Source organism: Leptodactylus fuscus, chromosome 1, assembly GCF_031893055.1.
Source record: "Leptodactylus fuscus isolate aLepFus1 chromosome 1, aLepFus1.hap2, whole genome shotgun sequence".
NCBI classification, from domain to species: Eukaryota; Metazoa; Chordata; class Amphibia; order Anura; family Leptodactylidae; genus Leptodactylus; species Leptodactylus fuscus.
Genome location: NC_134265.1, coordinates 29082476 through 29108180, shown reverse-complemented (window position 1 = coordinate 29108180; position 25705 = coordinate 29082476). Strand labels below are relative to the sequence as shown.

Here is a 25705-nt window from a genome sequence, read left to right as displayed (position 1 = left end):
TGGCCAAGCATTGTGGTAAAAGCTAACAATGTTAGCCTTCACACTAAGTATACACTCCGCTCATTCTGAGCGGAGTGTATACTCAGTGTGAAGGCTCCGCTGCGGTTCCATAGGAATGAATGGAAGCAGCCGGCACACAGCCTTAACCCCCTGCGCGCCGGCTGTATCCATTCATTCTAATGAGAGACTATCTAACATCTCTAGTAGCTACTTAGCTGCAGAGATGGCTGGTCCGGTGCCCGGTGTTCTCGTTCTTCTTCGCCTCGCTGCCTCAGCCTCCCAGGTTAGTGTTAAAGAGCTAGGAAGAAGGGCTTGTGGCTTAGGAGAGTGTGGGTGGGTACAGGGCGAGGAGACATGTCGTCTCCCCTCCCAGTACCTGCCCACATTCTCCTAACCCGCCCACACTCTCCTAACCTGGGAGGCGGGGGGCAGCGAGGCGAAGAAGAACGAAAACACCGGGCACCGGACCAGCCATCTCTGCAGGTAAGTGGGCACCAGGGAGGACTAAGTAGTAGGATTAAAAAAAGTCCTCTGGCTACTTAGTGATTAAAAAAAATCACTACACAGTGTGGATCCTAACAATTATAGCATTTTAATTGTTAGATTCCATGCTGTATAGTGAATAGGATTGTTTTTAAAATCCGATTAGTAAAAAAATCCCATTGACTTGCATTGGGATCGGAATTGGGATCGAGATCGGGTTTGAATGAAAAATTATCGGAAATCGGATTTCAAAATCGATCCTGAATAGTCAAGATTGGCTCAACCCTAGTTCTGGTCTAACCTTAAACGTTGAGAGAATTCAGATCAAATCCCATTTGTTCCGAGCCAATTTGCTCATCTCTAGTTCTAACCAATTTGCAATAACTTCACACATGGGTTGTGTCAAACTTAAGATACATTCAATTGGTGACATCATCCATGAGGCTGGAAGAAGACCTAGCAGAAGTGCTCGGGTGCCGCGAGGATGCCCTGGAGAAGTGAGGGAAGGTGACTACTGTTTTTCCCCGAAAATAGGACACCCCCCGAAAGTAAGGCATGCGGGGGGAAGGGGGGGGGGGGTTTCTGTTGAATTGCCTAATATAAGGCACCCCCGAAAATAAGGCATGCCTAAAAATCTTTGCAGCTGACTGAACACTGTGCGATGTGCTCGGTGTGCAAAGGAAATCCGGCTGCTGCCTCTGCTGTTGTGTCCACTGTCCCTGCTGCTGTAGGATGAGCTCTCCCAGCTCATCCCAGAGGCAGCAGCTGGCATACAGAAGTGAATTGAGGATCGCTAAGCCCTGGCCACGAAAGGCCCGCTAAGCCCCGCCCCCCGAAGGCTCGCTAAGCCCCGCCAACCAATGCCGGGACGAACAGCAGCACCAGCGCTGCTACGAAGTTGGGAAAGGTAAGTACGATACCTTCCCCCTCTCCCCTACACTATCTACAACCGGCAGTCATGCTGACACTCTGCTAAGACTGCCGGTTGTAATAAGACATCCCCCCGAAAATAAGACAGGTCCCATATTTAGGACGACAATTTAATATAAGACACTGTCTTATTTTCGGGGAAACGCAGTATGATTCTTTATTGAGGTTCCACACCTCCCCATGACCTCTGCTTATTATATTGTGGGGTCTGACAAGATCCTATAGTCTAATAATTACTCTTCTGGTTCATACAAATCTTAGCGTTGAACCATCCGAACACGAAACAAATAAATTCTCAGCGGTTCGCCCACCTCTAGCTGTAACTCTCGGAAACAGTGAGGGAAATATAATTTCGATAAACCTGTGTATTGTGCATTTCGACAACCCTGAGAATTACCTTCATGAATTACCCCGTTATGAACCGACCTTCTCAACATAGCCGTGATAGTTTCATTTATCTCATTTCCGTCAAGAGCCTTTGTTAATAGTAGATAATTCATGTGGAAAACACAAATTATGATGTTCTTCCAGGGAACATCGAACAATTTTGTAAACAACCATAACTAAGTGATGTGACCCATTAATAGTAGTGGACCTCAAGAACATGATGTTGTGTAGAAGGACAGTATTGTTTTCTGGAAATAGCATGAATGCTGGGTGGTTTAGGGCATATCACCATCTATAGTGACGCAAGGTCATCTGTAAAATTTAATTTTAAGGCATTTTCTGGGAGTTAAAGGGGCTATGCCACAAAGCATATTTATCCTTTACCCATTGGATAGAGTGAATCGGAGATGTGTCCTGTTCAACATTCAACCCTTCTGCATTACGGATGCGTTCATAATGGGGTAATACAACCCCCCTTCTCAGGATCAGTGGTGGTCCCCCACCGATCAGCAATTTATCCTCTAACCTGATCGGAACATCCAATATATCATCAATGGAACTCTCACAGATCAGCTGCTAAAAGTGGATGAGTGCCGCTCTTGTCTCTAAGTGACTGTGTGAATGCCTATCAAGTACAGTTACATAGTAGATGAGGTTGGATGAAGACACTGGTCCATCAACTCCAACCTATAACCCTACAGTGTTGATCAAGAAGAAGGCAAAAAAACCCCTTGTCTTTACCAAACTCTAAATCCCATAATATTTTTTCATCCTCTGGCAGTGAGTTCCATAGTCTATATTGCTCAATTATCAATACTCAAATGGAATCGGATGCATCAAACATACTATCTGATCTATAGGAGGGCCAAGCTGACTGATATATATATTATTATTATTATTATTATTATTATTATTATTATTATGATAAGATAATCCTTTAATAGTCCCACAGTGGGTAAATTTCATCGTGTTACAGCAGCATAGTAATACAGCTACAGGATAATACACAGTAATATAATACAGACATAGACACACGTATGCTGAGAAGAGAAGATACACTAGGAGTCCATAGCAGCTAAGGAACAGAAGAAGAAAGAAGGAAGTCTTCATAATCATAATCATTAGTTCTCTGTGCGGAGTGATCTTCGCTTGGTCTGATGTAGATTATGCAGCCTGATCGTGGTTGGAAGGAAGAACTTGCAATAGCTCCTTCTCACACTTGGGGTGAAGCAGACGGTCACTTACAGTGCTGCCAAGTCCCATCAGGGTCCCATACATGGGGTGGGATTTGTTCTCCCGCATGGAGATCACCACAGACAGTATCCTTTTGTCACCCACCACCTGTACTGGGTCCAGGGGGCTCCCCAGGAAAGAGCTGGCCCTTCTGATCAGTCGTCTATTTCTGTCCCTGGTTGATATACTGCTCCCCCAGCAGGCCACACCGAAAAAGATGGCTGAAGCAAGCACAGAGTTGAAGAAGGCCCTAAGAAGTGGTCCCTGGACTCCGAAGGCCCTCAGCCTCCTGAGCAGGTAGAGTCTGCTGTGGCCCTTTCTGTGCAGCACCTCCAGGTGATCAGCCCAGTCTAATTTATTATTGAAGAGCACACCAAGATACCTATAGGTCCTGACTATCTCAATGCATGTTCCTTGGATCTCCACGGGGGTCGGAGCACCTCTCCGTTTACTAAAGTCCACCACCATCTCCTTGGTCTTCCCAGCATTAATCCTGAGCTGGTTCCGCTGGCACCATTCAACAAAATCCCGGTTTAAGTCTCTGCATTCCCTATCGTCGCCATCTATAGCAGAGTCATCGGAGTACTTCTGTAAGTAACAGCTGGATGAGTTGTGCCTAAAGTCAGCAGTGTACAGTGTGAAGAGAAATGGGGCAAGAACTGTACCTTGTGGTGCCCCCGTACTACAGATCACAGTGTCAGACACACAGTCCTGGGCTCTCACATACTGAGGGCGGTTTGTCAGGTAGTCTAGGATCCAGTTGGACAGGTGATGGTCCACGCCACCAAGATTCAGCTTCTCCCTCAATAGCCCTGGCTGAATGGTATTGAACGCACTGGAGAAGTCAAAGAACATTATTCTCACAGTGTTCCCGGGTTTCTCCAGGTGAGAGAGAGCTCTGTGAAGAAGGTGAATGATGGCGTCATCTACCCCAATGCCCAGCCAGTAGGCAAACTGGAGGAAGTCCAGAGCGGGGCTCACTAGGGGGCGTAGGTGTGTCAGGACCAGTCTCTCTAGGACCTTCATCAGGTGGGATGTCAGTGCTACAGGTCGGTAGTCATTGTAGCCCATCGGGTTGGGTTTCTTTGGGACTGGTACCACGCAAGATGTTTTCCACAGTTGAGGTACCACTCCCAGCTTTAGACTCATATTGTACATGTGCGTAATAACGCCACACAGCTGGTCACTGCACATTTTAAGAACCCTTGCGCTTATACCATCGGGTCCTCCGGCCTTGTCTGCTTTAATCCTCTTGATTTCCCTACACACTTGAGACTTCTGCATGATCAGATAGTCAGATTGCAGTTGACTGCAGGTCGGTGGGGGTTGGGTCTTGGTGTGTGAGGGGAGGGCGGTTAGCTGACATGCTGGTGAAGGGAGCGTTGGCTTGGAGTCAAATCTATTGAAGAATAGATTAAGCTCGTTAAGCCACTTCCTTCTGAGGACTAACCTTTTGTTTATGTCCAGATATAGCCTTCAGACAGTCCCACACTTTCGAGATTCTACCCTCTCCCATCTGTAGTTCCATCTTCCACCTATAGTTGGCTTTCCCCTCTCTGATCAGTTGTCTTAGCTGTTTTTGCACTTCCCCCAGGCCACTTTTGTCCACAGACCTAAAGATTCTTTTTTTCTCCTTGAGAAGGGCTTTAAGGCTTTAAACCTTTCTAGTTGGTACCGTGCTGTCCACACAGAAATTTATATAGTCTGTTATGCATTGTGAGTCCGTCAATGTCCCCTGGAAATGAGTCTTAAAACACTTCCCATAATGTTATATTAAAACAGTCCCTTAGAGACTCGATGCTTTCCTCTGACCAAATTTTCACTGTACGGGTAACCGCCGGTTCTCTGCGCACCAGTGGGTCGCAGATGTACCAGGTTGTGATCTGATCTGCCTAGGGGCGGTAGGGCAGATGAGTTATATGCATCCCTTACATTGGCAAAGAGCATGTCCAGCGTCTTGTTGTCTCTTGTGTGGCAGGTTACATACTGAGTAAAGCCTGGTAGAGTGGATGCTGGAGAGACATGGTTGAAGTCTCCCGACACCAGGAGAAAAGATTCAGTACAACTTCCAATTTAATATTTAATTCCAGCTGTTTCTCGTTTTAGGAGTCCAGTGGGCGGTGCTACAATTACCAGTGTATAATAACTGATTAGGACCGCCCACTGGACTCCTTAGCTCAGAAAGTGCACAAGTTATACTTATTTTATTCCCCACCATGTGACATATCAATCTGTTCAGCTACTTCTGCTCTATAACATCCTCTACATAGATTGCACAGAATTCTAAGGTGATAAGTTCCCTTTATGAATGAAGCCTTATTTTTTATGGGATGAGGTGTATCTTTTCGTATCCATGGTCCCTTCTGTAGGATTTTACCGACATTGATATATTTCACAAAACTGTAATATTATACAAAACCCGGCACCTGACTAATGGTCCTTGCTAACAGCAGCAAAAATCCATATTACGCTCAAGTGAACATCCCCTCGTAGTCAAGTAGATACTGGCTTCTTTTATTGAGCCTCGGCGTCTTGGCACAATCTATAATGGAGTTTTTCCTGCTTATTATTGATTTGTAAAGTCATTTTTACTTTGCCTCGATTATACAAATCCAAGCGAAGTTCAAGTGCGGATGAATCAGCTCATTTCTACTAAATTGTAATAAAGCCGTGCCAATATAAACAACCGAGCCCGAAATAATGGAAACAACAGAAAATGCGGCACATGATGTCCTAATAATGAATAGTGTTTGGGTAATTTTTGTATCATAGTTCAGAGTGAAAACCCACTGGGAATGTCAAGAGAGAAAACGCAATGAAATTCACAGTTTCACATTTCCAGATTTGTTCCAAAAGTAAACAGGCGGACATGGGGTCAGCGACTCCCCCCGATGCGTTCCCGGGAACTTATTAATAACCCCGAGGAGATCAATCCTATGGTTCGTACCAAGCCATCGACCAGTCATTAGGCCGCAGGGAGTGCAGGAATGGGGTAGGTGCAACAAAAGTAACAAAGCTTTAAAAAAAAACTAGAATACTGCAAAAAATTTTTTTCGACAGGTGTCAAAAAAAGGCTGCGGAAATAGAAGTTCATTGTTTATTATACAGTTTTGGAAGGAACTTGGAAGGGAGGTTGTTCCCACCATCTTTTGTCCCAGACAGACTGGATGATGCCGAGGGGGCCATATCATCACCGGAACAAGAACCAAGCTGAGTGTGGACCACCCTATCTAAAATCCTCCAAGCTCCATGTTTTTTTCTATCTTCTCTCCCTTTTATTTTGCAAACTGTTTTGCTCATTTTGTCGCCTTTGTCTTTTTTTTTTTTTTTTTTAATATAAATGAGCATTGAACCCTTTGGTATTAAATAATTCAGTTTATTGGCAATCCACATAGGCTCTATGAATCCATTACCTTTTTAACCGTTTCAGGACCAAGGATAGTCCCGTCCATCTGTGGACTCTGTGGACTTTCTGTTACCATTATATCTACAGAAAGCCGCCAGTGTTTCTGTAGATATGATTGACCGCGCCGATTGACCGCGCCGGTTTTGGAAATCGCAGCATTTCTGCACTGTGATTTTTACCGCATGGTCGGCATGGGATCCACTTTGCAAGTACTGTAAAACGCCATGATTTTTCTGGTGGTGTTTCCGGCCTGTGGGGCCCTGGTCTATCGTTGGGGGCCATATCATCAATTCCAGGACTCCTCCTCCAAAGGGCAAAGGTCACATCAAATATTGATGGAATTTAAATGGATCATATCATTAAAATGCAATTTTTTAATTCTTCTCCTACCTTTAGATATCTTCTCCGCGCCACCGCTCGGTAGAAATCCGGGTTTTCTTTGGTATGCAAATGAGTTCTCTCGCAGCACTGGGGGCGTCGCCAGTGCTGCGAGAGAAGTCTCCATCACTGCCTCTATCTTAGTCTGGAACGGCCTCTCTCCGCGTCTTCTCCCAGTGCTGGCTTCAGTAGGTATGCGCAGTCAGCTCTGCCGTCGGGCCTCGGGCAGAGCCCATTGCGCATGCCCATGGCCATTTTCTTGTGGCCGCTTACCCCAGCTTACTGTGTAAGTGGTCACAAAAAATGGCCGCGGGCATGTGCAGTCGGCTCTGCCTGAGGCCTGACGGCAGAGCTGACTGCGCATGCATAGAAGTTTGAACCCAGCGCCGGAAGAAGAAGAGAGAGGCCGTTTCAGACGAAGATAGAGGCGGCGCTGGAGAGTTCTCTCGCAGCATTGGCGACGCCCCCAGTGCTGCGAGAGAACTCATTTGCATACCAAAGAAAACCCAGATTTCATCCGAGCGGCGGCGCGGATAAGACATCTAAAGATAGGAGAAAAATAGCCTTTCTTAAGGCTATTCCTACGTGTCAGGGACAAAAAATAGCATTTTAATGATAGAATCCCTTTAAATTTCTCTTTTATTCATTCACCTCATTTTGCTAATTGACACAAATAAACGATTAACCCTTCTATTTCTGAAAAGCATTCTTACTTTGTCTAAAGATTTAGCCCGGTAATGTATATAAATTTGTTATTGCCATTGATTTATTAAAAAAAATAGAACATTGTGCCGCAGGGGGAGTATATCAAAAGGTAACAAACAACGGAGGAACTGGGTTTATCTTCATCTTTTCCCTGAAAATATCAAAATAAGAAAAAAAAGTGCGTTCTTCTGCCAATACGAGCTGTGTCTTTAAGAGGTTCAATATGGGTTCTTCTCTGTATTGAAGACTGAGACTCTCAGGAGCTGAAGATGTGCAGAAGGTGAAGATTCGGCCAGCGAACATCTTAGCCGACGCAGTGCATCGCTCATATCGACTACCTGGCTTGTCCCTTCTACAGACGCACATTCGTCTATGAGCAGCTTTTAAAAATGCAATGTTAAAAGCATTTTATTTGGTGAAAGTTTTCTATATTAAGTACTGACCCTGAAGATACTAATTCAATCTCCGAGCTGGAATTGTCAGACTCCATTTCATTAGCTGCGGCTTTTTCGAATCGGAAAACAAAATGACATTTTATTTTAAGGGGAAGCACAAGTAGCAGTAAACACATTTGTAGTCAATCAGTTTCATTATTTCTGCCGAGTCTGTCCAAAGCGGAACATTTTATTGGGATTTTAAATGAGAGCGTTTTGTACATATTCAAATAGTCTGTTATATAAAAAAGAAGAATATTGATTCTGGCAGGAGAGAAATCTGTAAAGGACGGAGGCTTGCTACGTGCAACGAGAAATTTGTATTCTGTATTATTTATATAACAATAAATAGGTATATTTTTTATATATATTATGTATATATTATGTATATATTTCATATAGTGGCAACTAGAGATGAGCGAGTAGTATTCGATTGAGTAGGTATTCGATTGAATACTACGGTATTCGAAATACTCGTACTCGATCGAGTACCACTCGCTATTCGAATGGAAAAGTTCGATGCAGTCGGCCAATCAATGCTGGTTCTTCTCCTACCTTTAGAAGTCTTCTCCGTGCAGCGTCCCCACGGCGTCTTCCGGCTCTGAATTCACTCTGCCAGGCATCGGACCTGCGCAGAGCCGACTGTGCATGTCTGCTTGTAGTGTGGGCATGCGCAGTCGGCTCTGCCCAGGCCCGATGCCTGGCAGAGTGAATTCAGAGCTGGAAGATGCCGTGGGGGACGCTGCACGGAGAAGACTTCTCGGAGGATCCAGCCCGACCCTCACTCGTGGACTTGGTAAGTATAATTTGATCGAACGTTGCCTACCCCTGAAACGAGCATTTTCCCCCCATAGACTATAATAGGGTTCGATATTCGATTCGAGTAGTCGAATATTGAGGGGCTACTCGAAACGAATATCGAATCTTGAACATTTTACTGTTCGCTCATCTCTAGTGGCAACTTATTCCACTGCACCCTGCAGAGACTGTTACTACTCCCATCCGTCGCAGTCACCACTGGGTCTTACAATGTATGGGGCAGATTTATCAATCCCTCGATGAGCACATTTGGAGCAAAGATCATTCTTGCGATAAACGTGCGTCACAACCCCCGTCACAATCTTTCAAACACATTTTTTTTATAACTAACACGTCAGAATAGCCTTAAGAAAGGCTATTCTTCTCCTACCTTTTGTTGTCTTCTCCACGCCGCCGTTCGCTTGAAATTCCGTTTTTTCTCAGTATGTAAATGAGTTCTCTCGCAGCACTGTTCCAGAAGAAGATGAAGGTGGCGCTGGAGAGTTCTCTTGTAGCATTGGGGACGCCCCCAGTGCTTTTTGAGCACTGTGGCCCGCCCCCAGTGCTGCGAGAGAACTGAAAGATAGGATCCCTTCAATGTGATGAGGATGACCTGTGGGCCCTCCTGGCTTCTGGTAGCTGTGAGTGTTATAATCCCTATAGTTACACCTCAGGAAACTCAGGTGACATGGGGCAGCACTGAGCACTATGTCTGATATGTAACACATCTAGTAAGTTTAGCCCTTACACCACCACACTGAACCCCCTACAGTATATAGAAATGAGGAGGTGGGCTGCTTGCTTAAGGCTCAATGTTGGCCTCTTCTATAAGGAGTTTTGTGCTTCTCGGTCAAATTGCAGAAATAATTTTGAAAATACTTGTTTCCACTCTAGAATAATACATTATGTTTCATCCTATTCACTTAGGTTAATGGCTTTCAAGGGTCTGCCGTTTCCTGACTAATAGGGTTCTTAATAGGGTCCGTTCAAACTGCATTAAGTTGGCCCCGCATTAGACATTCCTCATCGCTGGTTATCCTGGAGAATGCTTTAACCTGCACGAGTTCTCTCTGTACATGTCCTGTATCTAAGTGCGGTCTTCTCATACTGCGGTAAATCTAACCATATATAAGATCGCTGTTCAGTGTTATTACACAAAGCAATGGGGGACAAATGTTTACCCATCCTGAATATGTTGCATTATAAGGGCAGAAAAAGCTGGAAAAAAAACTGATGACTAGGGATGGGCTCACCTCAAGTGACAAAAATTTATAAGGTTTGGCCCGTTTGGATCTTCTCTATCCAGGGCCACAAATCCCGAGTCGATAGGACGCACTTTGGCAGAGCCAGGGGCTCCCAAAGTCAACCCACTGTATTGTGGGGGTCAAGTCACCCCTCTTTAGAAAGCTGAAGATCTCTTTCCAACGCCCCATGGGTGCAAACTGGAGGTGCTATTAATATACTCTTGGGTCTCTGCAGACGCCAAAGTATAATAAGGGGAGGTGAGTAAGAACAACAACTAGTTATAGTCAACTTATTTCTGCTCTGCACCTTTGCAGTGTTCATTGGTCTTCCAGCACCTTCTTCAGGCCTTTTCTATCTTCTGGCCGTTGAAACTCACCCCAGGGTCACTGGTGATGTCTGTGATTGGGCACATGGGGCGCACTGACGTCATGACACTTTGGCCCAGTGGTGTGCCCCACGTGACTGCTTATACCCAATCACAGACATCACCAGTGACCCTGGGGTGAGTCTCATCAGCCAGAGGCCAGAAGAGAATGCTAGGAGACTACTGGACACCGCAAAGATGTCCAGGAAAGGTAAAACGGTGACCCCATAGCATCAACCCGAGGCTTGAAGAGGATGCCACTGGATGACTAATGGGCCACCAGGAGAAGTAAGTCAAGATGACGCTTACTGTTTGTTATTTTTACTTATCTCGATTGGGACTTCTCAGAATATAATAGTGTTTCACGGTCGATGAACCCCAAAAGTTCCAGTTTCAGATAGAACCAAAACTTTTGGCTCAAATTGGGTGTGATCCAAATTGGTTCATCCATACTAACAAATCTGTTACATGATGGAGCCAACAGATCCCACTGACAATAATGGCATCCATTGGTTTTCTGTTATAATGGCCACCATTTCGCTCGACAAGTATAAGGTAGAACTTACAAAACATCCAGGATTTTTGATGGAATCTGATCTAACTAACTCTATGACACAGAGGTGAACGTCGTCTCAGCTGGAAAAATGTGAATAAAAATAGCAAATGGGAAAGTTTCTATCTAATAGCAAAGGTATATAAAAAAGATGTAGAGCTATCTGCTTATTACACGCTCACATGGCTGCCTCATGTATTGATTACTACAACAATCTACTAAATCTAAGCATTGTTTTCTATGGAGGTGACACAATCTGATAAATAGGACTTCATTAAATGGCAAGTCCATACGTCTAGAAGACAAGGACAAAGAAGATAATTCGAGGAGGAGATCATTAAGATCTGACCTATAGTTCTGAACTCTCTGTTAGTAAGATAAATCTGAAAATAAACCCTACAAATGTGTTGAATATGAGGAAAGCATTGGTGCCTTAACCCTTTCAAGACCTAAGCCTACTAGCCTCTGCCCACGACTTTGCCTAAGTGACGTTGGCATCGATGATCCGCCTATATTCAGCAAATTGCTGCCGTCGATGGTTCGCCTGCTCCAGCAATTCGGCAGCTCTCAACCTGTCCTCGCGCCATGCTTGTGATTGTTCCGGCATCTCAGCAGCTCGCTGGGATGCCATATAATGAAAGTGTTGTTGGCATTGATGATCCGCCTGCTCCGACGTTTCGGCAGCTCTCAAGCTGGCCTGTCGTTGAACTTGTACCTCGCACCATGACTGTGAATGTTCCAGAATCTTAGCAGCTTGCTGGGACACCTTATAATGAGTGTGTTTTTGGCATTGCTGATCGCCCTCAGCTCCGCTTGAGGAGAACTCTGTGACTTCTGGCTACTTTCATAGCTCTAGTTGTTTTAGAATTTTGCGACAAATTAGATTTTCTTTTCCCAGCATGTTTAAAATTGGCAAACTGCCAGTTTGGATTAAAGGTGTTTTCCCATCCAGTGTGTGAGCGCTGCCTGGAGCAGATCAGATAATATGCAAATGCATGTACACAATAGACTGAGGGTTAGCTAAGTGTTTACATAGAGAGATAACAGACCTGGCTTTATCAGAACTTGAGATAAGCTGCTGCAAGAACAGTGTAATATAGGATGTGAACATAAATTCATAACAATCGTGAAGCCGTGTCATTTACCGGGATAAAAAGTAGCCTATGTATTAATCGAGGTTACAAACTATCTATGTGCCAAATTTCATCCAAACAACCAAAACACACAAACTTTCACATTTATAATATTAGTAGGATGTGTCCACGGGAAACTTTCACTTTTTGGAATACATATTTTCCTCTCTCTGCGGGACAGATGGGACTTTAACTCTTTAAGGACGCATTAACGCTCAGCGACTTTTTTCCTATTTTCCTTTCCCACCTTCTAAAATTCCTTTATATTGTGTTATTAGCTATGTGAGGGCTTATTTGTTGCTTGATGAGTTGTACTTTCATTTGGCACCATTTTGGGGTGCATATAATATTTTGACGAGCTTTTCTTTATTAAATTTTTTAATAATTTTTTGCATTTTGCTTTTACGGCATTCCCTTTGCATTAATAATGACATGGCGGCTTTGTCCGGCGGGTCATTACGATTACGGCGATACCAGATTTATATTGGTTTTATTATGTTTTATCACTCTTACAACTAAAACATCATCAAATGAATGATTTTCCTGGGGTCACCATATTCTGATGCCTATACCTTCTTTATTGTACTGTTGACAGAGATATGTCAGGGCTTTTATTTGCGGGTCAAGTTGTGCTTTTCATTGGTGCCAATGTTTCGTACATATGACATTTTGATCACTTTTTTTGCTAGTTTTTGGGGAAAGCGAGGTGACCAAAATACGTATATTTTTGCATTGCACATCACTGGGTTCTCTGATCCCCACTGCAATGTACTGTATTGCAGTACATTGCATATAGACCCACTATGGTTTACAGGGAGTGTCAGTCACGAGGCGGTTACTCGGCCTCTGGGCTGCATTGATAACCCTTCAGACCCTGCTAACTTATTGTGGACGATACAAGGGATGGCAGGGGTGGTATATAGTCACTGTATTCTATCTGCATAGGTTGGTGTAGAGCTGGTATCTACCGCTATATGGTCACAGTATACTGTCTGCAGAAGTCGGTGTAGAGCTGTTATCTACCGCTATAGGGTCACAGTATACTGTCTGCAGAGCCCAGTGTATAGCTGGTATCTACAACTGTATAGTCACTCGAACGTGTTGTCCTCTTCCGATGAACCCCTAGCTATGCCTCTGCTGATCCCCTATCAATCCTGAGAACTAGGGACAGCAGGACAGTCCTGTATATGCTGTCCTGCTATTTCGGGCTGCCCCGACACCAGTTCATCATCATCCTTAGGTCAACAATGAGATGCATACAATGATGAAGCAGGGAATCATTTGCTCCCTGCTTCACCATTCATCCTCTCTTCCCCGGGAGCTGCAGATGTGATGTGATGACGTCACTTACATCCTTGAAGACTCCGGACTAGGGTTCAGCCAATCTTGAAATTTCAGGATAGTTTTTAAAATCGGATTTTTGATCATTTTCCAGACGATCCCGATCGTGAAATTTGCTCGATCGCTGATCGGAATCCGATCTTTTCCAATCCCAATTACTCAACCCTATTAATGATATATACAAGGATAGAGTTCAGCCGATCTTGAGAAAACCTCCAACCTCGATTCTGCTGGAAAAGATCGAGATTGGAATTCCGATCGCGATCATGAAATTTACTCGATCGCCGATCGGAATCTGATCTTTTCCGATCCCGATCGCTCAACCCTACTCCGGACTTGAGAAAGGAGGGGAAAGAGGAGAGGTGAGTATTAAGGGCTAGTTCACACGGAGTTAACGCACGTGCATTCTGACACATGACACATTAAACTTTGGGGACAATTGCAGGGGGACATTAAACTGTGGAGGTAGCTGAAGGGGGGCATTATACTGTGGGGGAACTTGGAAGGTGACACTAAACTGTGGGGGTAACTGGAGGGTGATATTAAACTGTAGGGTTAGCAGAAGGGGGAATCTATCTATCTATCTATTTATCTATCCATCCATATCTATCTATCAATCAATCATCTATCTATCTATCTATCTATCTATCTATCTATCTATCTATCATCTATCTATCTATCTATCTATCATCTATCTATCTATCTATCTATCTATCTATCTATCTATCTCTCTATCTATCTCCTATCTATTTATCTATCTATCTATCTATCTATCTATCTATCTATCTATCTATCTCCTATCTATCTATCTATCTCCTATCTATCTATCTATCTATCTATATATCTATCTCCTATCTATCTATCTATCTATCTCCTATCTATCTATCTATCTATCTATCTATCTATCTATCTATCTATCTCCTATCGATCTATCTATCTATCTATCTATCTCGTATCTATCTATCTATCTATCTATCTATCTATCTATCTATCTATCTATCTCATATCTATCTCTATTATCTATCTATCTATCTATCTATCTATCATCTATCTATCTATCTATCTATCTATCCATCTACAGTCCTATGAAAAAGTTTGGGCACCCCTATTAATCTTAATCATTTTTAGTTCTAAATATTTTGGTATTTGCAACAGCCATTTCAGTTTGATATATCTAATAACTGATGGACACAGTAATATTTCAGGTTTGAAATGAGGTTTATTGTACTAACAGAAAATGTGCAATATGCATTAAACCAAAATTTGACCGGTGCAAAAGTATGGGCACCTCAACAGAAAAGTGACATTAATATTTAGTAGATCCTCCTTTTGCAAAGATAACAGCCTCTAGTCGCTTCCTGTAGCTTTTAATCAGTTCCTGGATCCTGGATAAAGGTATTTTGGACAAACAATTCAAGTTCAGTTAAGTTTGATGGTCGCCGAGCATGGACAGCCCGCTTCCAATCATCCCACAGATGTTCAATGATATTCAGGTCTGGGGACTGGGATGGCCATTCCAGAACATTGTAATTGTTCCTCTGCATGAATGCCTGAGGATTTGGAGCGGTGTTTTGGATCATTGTCTTGCTGAAATATCCATCCCCGGCGTAACTTCAACTTCGTCACTGATTCTTGAACATTATTCTCAAGAATCTGCTGATACTGAGTGGAATCCATGCGACCCTCAACTTTAACAACATTCCCGGTGCCGGCATTGGCCACACAGCCCCAAAGCATGATGGAACCTCCACCAAATTTTACAGTGGGTAGCATGTGTTTTTCTTGGAATGCTGTTTCTTTTTGGACGCCATGCATAACGCCTTTTTTTTTATAACCAAACAACTCAATTTTTGTTTCCAAAATGAAGCTGCCTTGTCCAAATGTGCTTTTTCATACCTCAGGCAACTCTATTTGTGGCGTACGTGCAGAAACGGCTTCTTTCTCATCACTCTCCCATACAGCTTCTATTTGTGCAAAGTGCGCTGTATAGTTGACCGATGCACAGTGACACCATCTGCAGCAAGATGATGCTGCAGCTCTTTGGAGGTGGTCTGTGGATTGTCCTTGACTGTTCTCACCATTCTTCTTCTCTGCCTTTCTGATATTTTTCTTGGCCTGCCACTTCTGGGCTTAACAAGAACTGTCCCTGTGGTCTTCCATTTCCTTACTATGTTCCTCACAGTGGAAACTGACAGGTTAAATCTCTGAGACAACGTTTTGTATCCTTCCCCTGAACAACTATGTTGAACAATCTTTGTTTTCAGATCATTTGAGAGTTGTTTTGAGTAGCCCATGATGCCACTCTTCAGAGGAGATTCAAATAGGAGATCAACTTGCAATTGGCCACCTTAAATACCTTTTCTTATGATTGGATACATCTGGCTATGAAGTTCAAAGCTCACTGAGGTTACAAAACCAATTTTGTGCTTCAGTAAGTCAGTAAAAAGTAGTTAGGGGAATTCAAATCAATAAAATGATAAGGGTGCCCATACTTTTGCACCGGTCAAATTTTGGTTTAATGCATATTGCACATTTTCTGTTAGTACAATAAACCTCATTTCAATCCTGAAATATTACTGTGTCCATCAGTTATTAGATATATCAAACTGAAATGGCTGTTGCAAACACCAAAATATTTAGAACAAAAAATGATTAAGATTAATAGGGGTGCCCAAACTTTTTCATAGGACTGTATTTATCTACAATATCTATCTATCTATCTATCTATCTATCTATCTATCTATCTATCTATCTCCTATCTATCTATCTAAGACCCTGTGGAGTATTTTTGTCCCTTTTGTTTTCCATTGTAAAGCATGGACTCAAGACCTGGTTCAGCTGGTTTCCACATGTGCCTATTACCATCCCCCCAGGACACCATGCGGCATGGAGGAAAACCTACATGGAAGTGTGGAATTCTTCTTCAAGGAGATGATTTTTGGCATCTATTGCTGATGTGTGAAGATGCTACAGCTGACTGGTATTTCTTTCTTCTACTGTGGACACGTGGGACTCTGCTACAGCCTGGGAACCATCACCCACCTACCCCAGGAGCTATGGAAGCTTGGCAAGAGAGCAGCACCCTGTCTACCTGGATGGCTTCAGACTTCTTTGGGGAAGTAGAACACAGTGGTAAGAAGGAAGGAGGAGAAGGGCTTGTGATGAAGGACATTTGGGGCATTTTCTTTTGTGGTTAAAAGGACAATAGTGCTGATACAAGATACCGAACTATCAGCTGTGAGCAGGAGATCTCACCACCTACCAAAGGAACTGCCACATGTTATCATGATAGCTGCATATGTCCCCCACCTCTGCAAAAATGTTTTCTGCCTGTTATATCTATATGCTGTGACCCCCTCCTCATGTCCTCCAACCACGGTCGAGTTGTATTATTATTAACATCACTCCACACAGAGAACTAAATGATCCTGCAGTGTGTCTGTGTTTCTTTCCTTTTTAGTTGCTATGATTCCTAGGATTTCTCTGCCATGAGCTTGTATGTGTTGCTCTCCTGTTATATACTACTGTACCATCTATGAAACTGTATCACTGAAATTTCCCCATTGTGGGACTATTAAAGGAATATCTTATCTTATCTATCTATTTATCTATCCATCCATATCTATCTATCAATCATCTATCTATCTATCTATCTATCTATCTATCTATCTATCTATCTATCTATCATCTATCTATCTACAGTGTTTCCCCGATAGTAAGACACCCCAATAGTAAGACGTAGCGGGGGTTTTAGGGAGGTCGGCTAATGTAAGACATACCCCGAAAATAAGACATAGTGGGACTTTCCGGGTAAAAAGAATGTAAGACACTGTCTTACTTTCGGGGGGGTGTTACTACTGTATCGGGGAAACACGGGGCTCCGCTGTGCTGTGAGAGCCGGGGAGAACTCCCCGGAGAGGGAAGGGGCGTTCCCCCCGGCTCTCACAGCACAGCGCTGTGAAGAAGGACTTTGCCGGCGGCCGCTTAACCCCCCGCGTGCCAGCCGCTTCTATTGAAATGAATGGAAGCGCTCGGCATGCGAGGAGTTAAAGGGATTCTTCCATTAAAAGAAGTTCTTTCCTCTGACCACGTCGGAATAGCCTTAAAAAAGGCTATTCGTCTCCTACCTGTTGCCATAGCCAGCGCCGCCTTCTTCCTTGGTCGGTTTTCCCAATATAAGACATACCCCGAAAGTAAGACATAGTGGGACTTTTGGGGGTAAAAAGAATGTAAGACACTGTCTTACTTTCGGGGAAACACGGTATCTATCTATCTATCTATCTATCTATCTATCTATCTATCTATCTCCTATCTATCTATCTATCTCCTATCTATCTATCTATCTATCTATCTATCTATCTATCTATCTATCTCCTATCTATCTATCTATCTATCTATCTATCTCCTATCTATCTATCTATCTATCTATCTATCTATCTATCTATCTATCTATCTATCTCCTATCTATCTATCTATCTATCTATCTAAAATAGATCCACCTACTTTTTTGTATGAATTTGGGCTTTTTGCTCGCCCCTTTGGGCATGTACCCCTCCGTTCTGAAGGTACCTACATGGGGTTGCTCTGAACAGTTATCTCACCATCACTAACCTTACAACAAACTGTATACATCAATAGCATAACAAACTTTGTAATATATCTTATCACAGAAAAATGCTTCTTCACTTATCTGACTCATTTCCGACTCATCCTTCCCTCATTCACTCTGATATCTCTGTTGAATCCATCTTGAGCTCCCAAGATGGACTGCCAGATGAGGTTTCATAATACAGTTCGCCCAGAAGCTGCTCCAGTTAATAGTGCTGTATGTTTTCTATCTCACCTTGAGTGCTTTGGTCTCATCCATATGGTTCAGTACTTATACATATAATGTCCTATAGGGTGCACTTGATGTGACTCGGTCTTTGTGGTCTCAGCCTGTTAGGTTCTTTTTTTGCCTTCCTCTGGATCAACATTGTAGGGTTATAGGTTGGATTTAATGGACCCGCGTCTTCATCCAACCTCCTCTACTATGTAACCATGTAAAGGAATACTCCAATTAAGTGTGTTATATTAGTGCAAGTTCTGAGGAGTGCGGTGGTGACCGGTGAGCGAAGAACCTCAAGGATCGAAGTCATGCGCCGTGCCTTCGGGCTGACTACCTCAGTTACCTACAATGTTTTTATAGGTAACAAAAAAATGGCTGAAGACATTTCCATTCTTGGTAGAGAAGAAAGGATCCATAATGGTAACATTATCTACTTGTTGAGATGTACTTGACATTGCTTTGCCTTTTATGTAAATGATGATGCTGATGCTACAAGTCGGGTTGCCATGAGAACATTGTAAGATAATCATTACCTTAATGATGGAGACCTTACTGGCTAATAGGAGGCCTGTTAATGATACAATAGTGAGATCTATACTATTATAGTCTGCTGTATACCAAGCCATAGATATCTGATAATCACTATTGTACTATGATAGGGGCCATAAAGGGTTGTTAGGACAGATAATTGGGGATCCACACTTGTATAGATCAGCACTTTTCTTCCTTTTATTATGAAGCTTATCCAATGTAACAAATAAGTAGCACAGTAACTTATTATTATTATTATATTATTATGTAGACTGTGCATGCATGATGTAAAAATGTGAAGACAGACCTAAAAGGAGTCATCACTGGGATTTTCCATTTTTAACTAAGCCTATCTTCATGCAGCCTTTAGTTTATTGCAAGCACAACTTTTGTTTCCTGATCAATGTAGCCATTTTCACAAAAAACCCGTTTTCTTCTTATGTAAATCAATCTTCTGAGTGCACAAGGGGTGTTCTCATTGTGCTCCAAGCACCCCCGCATCATCAGACAGGACCTGCATCGCTGCTCCCTTCTTGCTTGCATGCTGTTCTGCTTCTCCTCTTCTTTCCTTCCTTGTCCCATTGGTACTGCGCCTGCGCAGTAAGTTGACTGGACAAGGAAGCAAAGAAGAGAAGGAGTGAACAGCATGCAAGCAAGAAGGGAGCAGCGATGCAGGTCCTGTCTGATGATGCGGGTGTGCTCGGAGCACAGGGGAAACACTTGATAACAAGTTTTACATGAGAACAGCTACAACGATCAGGAAACAAAAGGAATGTCTACAGTACAATAGCCTTTCTAAAGGCCACATGAATATAGGCTTAAAATGTAAAAATCCAATGATAGACTCCCTTTTAGTCCCATACATATAGAGTCACATACAAAGGAGGTGAGGACACTAGGCTGGTGAAGAAGGTCATCTACTAACAGGTTTCCCACTGCATAGTTCCTCGGCTAGGGTTGAAGTGGCAAACAAACCGAGGGACAGAGTTGCAGAGTCTACGGTAAGAAGCCTATTCCCAACAGTTGTGGAAAGGGTGTATCTAGTGGACTCCCTTGTGAGCCGCCTCTCCATTGTTAAAGGGATTCTATCATTAAAATCCCATTTTTTCTCCATCACATGTAGGAATAGCCTTAAGAAAGGCTATTCTTGTCCTATCTTTAGATGTGTTCTCCGCACCGCCGTTCGGTAGAAATCCTCTTTTTTTCTCTGCGTGCAAATGAGTTCTCTTGAAGCACTGGGGGTGGTTCCCAATGCTGAGAGAGAAATCTCCAGCGCCGTCTCCATTTTAAAATCAATAAGTCAGTCATAATGTTTTTTCATTGGTTCATCAGTATACCTGTATTAGACCTTGATTTGTGCAGGATGAGTTGTATTTTTTATGGGAACCATTTATATTCCAATAACATGTAAGTTTTTTAATTCTCTAATTTCTAAATACTGTTTGGGTTTTCTAAATATTACTTACCACCTTGACCACAGTATATGAGGGGTTAAGTATTTTTCTAACATTTTGGCGGATTCCTATTAACATGCATGCCGTTCTGAGTAGGAGGAAGAGGTTAAAGACAGGCATAGTAATGGGGGGCGTAGAGTGGAGGTGAGGAGCTTTAGGGAGCTTGTATTAACCCTTCTGTGTAGTAAAGAACGGACAACACACTGAGACACAATTTCCATGTATATACCGTAGGTAGAAGAAGCATTCATCCCCTTACACGGAGAGCGGTGAGGCGGTACGGACAGTACTTTGTTACTGAGGCAGCAGAGTAAGCCTAGGTTCACATCTGCGTTGGAGTCTCTGCCACAGGTTCTGCCTAAACTCGACAGAGAGAAAAGTCCTACAAGGAGAATTTTTCTCTTCAGTTGGTTCCATAGTCTGTTGGGTCAACGGATATCCTTAGGTAACTACTTTTTAAGTGGACAGGCTCACCATCTTTCAGGACCCCAACAACTTAGAGACGAAAACTAAACCTAGTGTAAGGGGAACCAGCTTGCAGAAGAAGTGAGGAAGAACGTAATTTCTGGGCAAAGTATTCCTCAGGAATACTTTGCCCAAGCTTTATTGTACTCAATTTTATCAAGGGTCAGCCCCAGTTGCCAGGCGAAGTTTCAGGGAAATCTATCTGCTGCTATATAGATTGTATCTAAATTAAGGATGAGCTGTGCTACCCCCAAAACTTTATCGACCTTTTCCAACTGGATGACCTAATTATTCAATGAGGGGATTAAAGGGATCAATCACTGAGTAGGGGAGCCTTCACATGGAGTATACGCTCCTCTCATTCTGAACGTAAAAGTCGTTCAGAATGAGCGCGTAAAAACCAGCTCCCATTTATTTGAATGGGTGCCGGCATATGAGTGCTACCCATTGAAATCAATGGGAGGCTTTTTTTCCCTATTGCTTTCAATGTGATACGCGCGTATGCCGGCACCCAATGGGAGCTGGTTTTTACGCGCTCATTCAGAACGACTTTTACGCTCAGAATGAGCAGAGCGTATACTCCGTGTGACGGCTCCCTAAGACTGCTGATTAGGACCGCCCACTGGACTCCTTACACCAGCGTGAACAAGAATAACAAGTGATCCTTTCCCCATACAACTACAGATCAACATGCTGTGCTAGTGCTGTTACATTTTTTCAGACCACTTTGCAGAGTCATTTCTAAAATCTTGGCATTATATTCAGTACCTGATGAAAAAAAAAAAGTTATTACATTTATTTATGATTCTTACAAAACAAGCCAATTTTGCTGGAGATACATGATCTAATCCCCGGGGGCTCCAGACGAGTCATCTGAAGAAGCGGTGATGTATCTTCTCCCAGTCACTTATTCGGGTAATAAATGCAGGGAGCAGCAGAGAGAAGATGTGCCGAGAGAACAAGCCATAAAGCGACAACGCCATTAACCTATTCTGGGTGCATTTCATAGGGATAAATATGTTTTCTTGATGTAGGATGTGAATATCATTACTGGCTGATTTATGGATGAACATTATATTTTCATGAATGCGTCTTTCAATAAAACTTATTTTATTAGGAAACGTCAAAGGAAAATTAATCTTTCCAATTTTTTTCCTTTTTATGTTCTGCCCAGCTAAGACTATTAACCTTAGTCAGTAGGGAATAGACAATCGAATATCGAGGACATTTTCCTGTGCGGGTGTTATTGGTCTTATTCTTATTAGGTAGGCAAACAATTACCCGGTGACATTATACTGCCTGGATCATGGTGGAATATTACATAATAATAGTCTGGACAGGCGCTCAGGTGCCCATATATAATGCATTGGCCGAAAGTAGAGATGGGCAAATTGGTTTGTACCAAGCCTTTAAAGTCACTTACTGTAGATTTTCTTACTATATCCCCTGGGAGTCTGTTCCAAGCCGTACCTGCTCTTTCAGTGAAGTAATATTTACTGACATCGCTTCCATTTCTCCCAAATGTTCCAGATTTAGTGGGACAGTCCTGTATTTCCAGGTCCTGTCCCACTCTCCCATTCAGTGGAAGGTATGTCTCGATTTCAACTTGTCTGTGTCCTCCTCTGGGCATAGATTAGTTGAATACATTGGTGAAGCAAGGCGCCGTCCCTTCCTTGTTTAGCCTTGTCTCTGCTCCCGGTGATTTGGGACTAGTAGGTGTGATGTGGTGATGTCACTTAGGCTAGGTTCACATCTGCGTCTGGTATCCGTCCACTTGCAAACTGTTTTAACAACAGTTTGGTGCAAAAAGGATTCCAAACGGTTACACTGTTTGTGTGCATTTGCAATCCGTTCAGAATCTGGTCAGAATTGTCTGAATGGCCGGCCATTCATCAAGAGAACCATCCTGCGTCTCATAAAATCTATAAACTAGGAAAAATGTGTTAGAAGTAAAAAATACACTACCCAAAAGTAGCAGACCGCATCTGTAATTATTTCCATATTTGCAATATTTTGCATATTTTACAGCAATCCACTTAGCTCGCTTTCCCAATATTAGAACGGCCATATTGCCACTAAGGTGTAATTTCTTTTATTTTTACGTCAATTTTATATGCACAATACTAAATATAAATGAACATACAGACCCTTCTATAGGAAATTACATGAAGATTTACCCCTCTTCCACACAGTACATTCTGATTTCGAGTACATGTAAGGATGAGAGGTATAGACTGAATACATGACTACTGGTCCTAGTTTATTTGATGGTATTATGAATCTATAGCATCGACTAGCTGAGAAAATCACAAGCTTCTCTTATGCCGGAGGTAAATGCAAAATAATCTCTTTATAAGGATCAGACAGCTGGAAGCGGAGACTTCAGGAATAAGAGGTGAATAATGGCAGGAGATATCATTATGTATGAAGTGACTTGAATGGGACTTATTCATTACAGGTACATCTATGTAAGAACTCATAAGCAGGTGGATCAGTATACAGTATATAGCGTATACAGTGACATGCAAGTAGGTGTCCTTAAAGGCAACCTGTGTCCCAATTTTGGACACTAAACCACCCACATTAAAGAGGCTCTATCAGCAAAATGTTGTTGTATGAGCCCCACATATGTGTGAATAGCCTTTAAAAAGCCTATTCAGGCACCGCTAATCTTATTTTAAACCCCGCTCCTGTTTTAAAATAAAACTATGAAAACATAGATGTAAATCATACCTTAGCGTGCACCCTGGGCGGTCGTGCACGATCCAACGTCATCTTCTGGCACGCCTACCTCTTCTTTCTTCTTTTTTTGGTGATGCCCTCCGGTCCCGGCTTCATCGTCATCTTCTTCCGGCGGTTCAAATCCAATTGGTTGAAATCCGGCGCGTGCGCAGTAGCGCTCCCTCCGGAGCTGCTGCGCACTCTCCAGTGCCATTTTTCTTAATGGCAGTGCGCACGCGTCGGATTTCAACCAATCGGATTTGAAGCGCCGGGCGTCGCTGAAAGAAGAAGAAAAAAGAGAAAGGCGTGCTAGAAGATGATGTCGTATCATGCACGACCGCCCAGGGTACACGCAAAGGTAAGATTTACATCTATGTTTTATAGTTTTATTTTAAAACAAAGGGGAGGTTTAAAATAAGATTAGCGGTGCCTGAATAGCCTTTTTAAAGGCTATTCACACATATGTGGGGCTCATACAGCAAAATTTTGCTAACAGAGCCCCTTTAAATGCCATCTGTATCCACATTAAGGGGCCAACACCTTAGGTTCACCTACAGATGAGTTCAATGAGTTGCATCTCTGGTGCTCCCAGGGTGTGTATAAAGGTTTTTTACATTTAGTATGGGCACAGACGGATTTGCAACAGAGTGATTTGGGTCGCTAAACCCCTGGACCATAAGAACCTGTCGGCTTTTCCTCCTCACCTTCCTAGAGACCTATTGTACGGGTGGAGACGAACCTGCAGCTCAAGTCTCTGGAATCCCAATTACTTTGCTGAAAATGTAAATTGCCAAGGGTCAACTAATGGTAAATTTACGGTGACTAACCCTTGGGTATCACTGTCTGTCTGTCCCCACCACATGGCTCTAGGAAGGAAAGCCAATAGGAAAGGAAACCTGTGCCCCGATTTGGGACACTAAACTGTTCACAGTGCCTTATGGACTAGGTTTAGTGTTCCAATCACCCTATGGTAATGCCAACAGTACCCACATGTTATACTTACCTAGAGATGAGTCCAATGGGTTGCCTTGGACTCACCTCTGCTGCACCCAGTGGACCTGTGGATGGTTTAGTGCCCATAAACAACTTAACAGGTTCCCTTTAAGGACACCCATCATCTTTTCCTCCCCACCTTCCTAGAGACATAGGGTACAGGTCACATACAGAGTGATGCCGCTGCCGGCTGACCCTCAGCAATCTCCATTTTCAGAATAGTAGATGTGACTTAAAGAAATCCCATCCACATGGGTGGTTTAGTGTCTCGACTTGTCCTGACAGGTTCCCTTTAAAGAGTTAAACACAATTACGTTCCGAAGTCTATGTTCCACCCAAATGACTTTATCTTGGGAGGATAATATGTCTTTACCTTGGAGAAAGCCATGTGGAAATGAAATCTGTTTCCATCTGCAGACACGTTGCATCACCGCTCCCTAATGAAAAGAAAGCCGAGGCAAACTCAATTTACAAGACGCAGATATTCATTAAGAAGCTTTTATATCTTGATATATAAGGATAGGCTTCAGCCAAGACCGTCTTCAGACAGAATGTGCTTCTTTCTCTACTAGTTAAAGTTGCATTTTATGGTCTTATATTGCCAATTAGTATTTGCTCCATAACCAGTGTTCTGAACTGTATCCGATCTATCTGATTTCTCCGATCAGCTCTCCAGCTTCATGTTTGTTTTTTCATTTTTTTATTACCAAATATTTTTAGCAAATTTCAGAAGTACACTTTGGATCTCTGTCTTGCTGTGTGATGAAATCTTCAGTATCTTGGCAATCTGACACACGCAATAGCCTAAATTTCCCAAAACAACATTAGACTGATGTCGTTCTTGAGAAATCTACTTGTATTGTCATTTGTAAACCCAGAATTGGAATTACAGCAAGCTACATTCCTGAAGTCAATTTGGTAAACAGCGCCACTCTTGTACAAAGGTTAGGTCTGGTAATGCAGTTCAGTTTCACACACATTCCCATGGACAAAAGTTCCTAGGAGCCCTGACAGTGTTCTACACTATGTATTATAGATAGGTTCCTAGGAGCCCTGACAGTGTTATACACTATGTTTTATAGATAGGTTCCTAGGAGCCCTGACAGTGTTATACACTATGTTTTATAGATAGGTTCCTAGGAGCCCTGACAGTGTTCTACACTATGTTTTATAGATAGGTTCCTAGGAGCCCTGACAGTGTTATACACTATGTTTTATAGATAGGTTCCTAGGAGCCCTGACAGTGTTATACACTATGTTTTATATATAGGTTCCTAGGAGCCCTGACAGTGTCCTACACTATGTTTTATAGATAGGTTCCTA

At 42.9% G+C, this 25705-nt stretch overlaps 1 long non-coding RNA gene across 1 annotated transcript in view; it reads left to right on the top strand.

Moving 5' to 3' along the window:
- Positions 1-16929, top strand: part of LOC142198279 (uncharacterized) — a 57400-nt gene extending 40471 nt beyond the window's left edge. The window contains exon 3 of the long non-coding RNA XR_012715348.1: positions 16206-16929. This is a non-coding gene — a long non-coding RNA (uncharacterized LOC142198279). The remainder of the gene's footprint in view (positions 1-16205) is intronic.
- The last annotated feature ends 8776 nt before the right edge of the window (positions 16930-25705 follow it).